The sequence below is a fragment of the Macrobrachium nipponense genome, chromosome 6, assembly GCF_015104395.2.
Source record: "Macrobrachium nipponense isolate FS-2020 chromosome 6, ASM1510439v2, whole genome shotgun sequence".
NCBI lineage: Eukaryota > Metazoa > Arthropoda > Malacostraca > Decapoda > Palaemonidae > Macrobrachium > Macrobrachium nipponense.
In genome coordinates, this window is record NC_061108.1 from 8,757,944 (window position 1) to 8,760,529 (window position 2,586).

Here is a 2,586-nt window from a genome sequence, read left to right on the forward strand (position 1 = left end):
AATCTGACACACCTGGAAGATGAGTAACCTTCCCAAACAAGCATAAACAATGGGTACAATTAAAGGATTAAGACAAACATCTCAAACACAAGGACAAGACAATTAAAGGATTATAGGTGACAGTTATTCAGAACTTTGGTAAATAAAAACATATTCCCAATACATATTCACAATACATATAAAACATACATTATAACGAAGATATCCCTAAGGCAACTAATTTTTATTTAAGTGTGTAATCATATCTTTGAGGTCATTCTTAAACATGTTACAAATACAAGGGTCTAAATGAAACAGGCCACGACTAATGTTGAAATTACAATGAGAATTAAGTTGTATGAAAGCAGAATCTAAAAGATTTTGTGATAAGACATCTTTTGACCTTGCAATTACTGAACTACCACTCCAATTTATTCGGTGGTTGTTTTCACTTAAATGAATGAATATTGCATTACATGTGTTCCCAGTTTTTACAGAATATTTATGCTGGCTTAACCTTACTTCTAAGCCCTTGCTCGACTGTCCGAGATAAAATGAGGGACAATCCATACATGGAATTTTATATATTATGTTGTTGCTTTCTCTGGGGCCATTTTTTAATGACATTCCTTTTAGTGTGTTATTATAGGAAAAAACAAGGTTGACCTTAAAGGCTTTTAACAATGATTTAATGGTTTCAAATCCGTTAAAATAAGGCAAACTGAGAATGTTCTTGGAATTTTCTTTCTCCGTGTTACATACACTATAAAGCTTTTTGTGGGCTTTATTATAACAAATATCTAATATATGCGAAGGATAGCATAAATCTTTCCCTATTTTCCTTATGTATTCAATTTCTTGATCCAAATATTGGGGACTGACAATGCGCAATGCTCGTAAAAACATATAAGAAAAATTTATATTTTTATGTTAAAGATGGTGGTAATTTAGTCGGTAGTAAATTATTTCTTTTCTGTTTGATGTATCTATCAGTTCCTCCAGTGATAACAATTTTCCTCTTCATAAACTCCATTAATATTCACGTATTTTCTTTATGAAAAAATCGTATCAATCTGTAAAAATTAAAAAGTGGAGAGCCGTGTCCTCCTGCAAGGAGACTTTCGGTTCAGGACACCTCAGTTATTTGCTAAAGGAATTTTCATGTCGGAGGAATCCTTCCTTTTCCTTAAAAATGAAAAAAAAAAAAAAGGAAATATCCTTCCATTATAAGATCATATATTTGTCATAGGTCTGACACGCTCCATGATGACACATCGTCCCCAAAAGGAACACTTTGAAGGCCCCCTCCTCCTCTCCCATTTTTTCAGGATCTCATATGACTTCATCTTTTCATATTTTTTTAGGGAGGAAATATTTTAAGATGTCGCTTTTTTTGGAATTAGGGTACAATATGATTCATCTGGCGTGACATTTTTCCTTTTAATATGGTGGTCCTAGTTTTAGACAGATGTTGAGAGAGGTATTGCATAAAGCTGGACTGTTATAAACATTCTTTTGCCGTTTCTGACGCTAGAAGAAGGAAGGAAATTCATACTATAGTTGATTCACATCAACCGTGCATCTGTTGTCTAGGCCAGTCCCTTACGACGCTTCTGATTGGCTGTTGATAAGCCAGTCACAGGGTTGGAAACTTTCAGTCTTTCTTGAGAGTTCACATAGGCAGGATGCTTGTTCCACTTCTCCTGAGGGATACGTCTTTCAAAAGTATCCCTCAGGAGAGGTGAACTGGCCTAGACATCAGATGCACGGTTGATGTGAATCTACTATAACTTTAATGACTTACCTGTAACTCGGGCAACTGGATTAAAGAGTCGAAGCTGTTAATTAGATTTGAACTTGATAAAGTTGGTCTTTGAGTCCCAGGTCTGAAGTAACATGGCTGTGGATTATGAAGTTTTTTAACGATTGGAAAGTTATCTGGTATCATATTCAGTTCCATTTAATTGCACTAGAAGATTAGACATCAGGTATAAACGTTAATAAATACTAGGTAACATTTCTTTGACAAAAAACATAGTTTCGTTACCAATTTACCTGCACTTAAGTGAAAAGGATATTTGTTTCATAAAAAAACATGAAAAAATAAATAAATATAAAACTCACTCTGAATCCGCCATTCTTTATACTAATAATATAACGAATACAGAAAAGTCATCTCACATTTTGTCATAACATTCTTCTCTACATTCGCAAACATTTCCATGATACCGCAACCAGTCATCTTTCCAAATAGCCTCCTACTGATGGTGAATCATGTGATCTGGATACCCTCGCAGTTGGTGGCTATTAAGTAAGACCTGTGGGTGAGCTATTCCCTCTCACAAAGGAGTATTGATCAGTAATATACTTCGGTCTGGAACTGCTGACGATTTATTCAGTGGTGCTCCATCGGTATTCGTCGTCAATAGGTTCCTAATTTCTTTATTCTTGGAGCAAATTTGATCTCTCGAAGGCCAAGGAAAGATACATACATTCTTACATACATACATATCCAGGCCATGATCATTCACGACTAAGGCAGTTGGATAAAGCGATTTCAGCTAAAATTGAATTACTTTGCAATAAGAAGTTTTCTATTTTTACGTA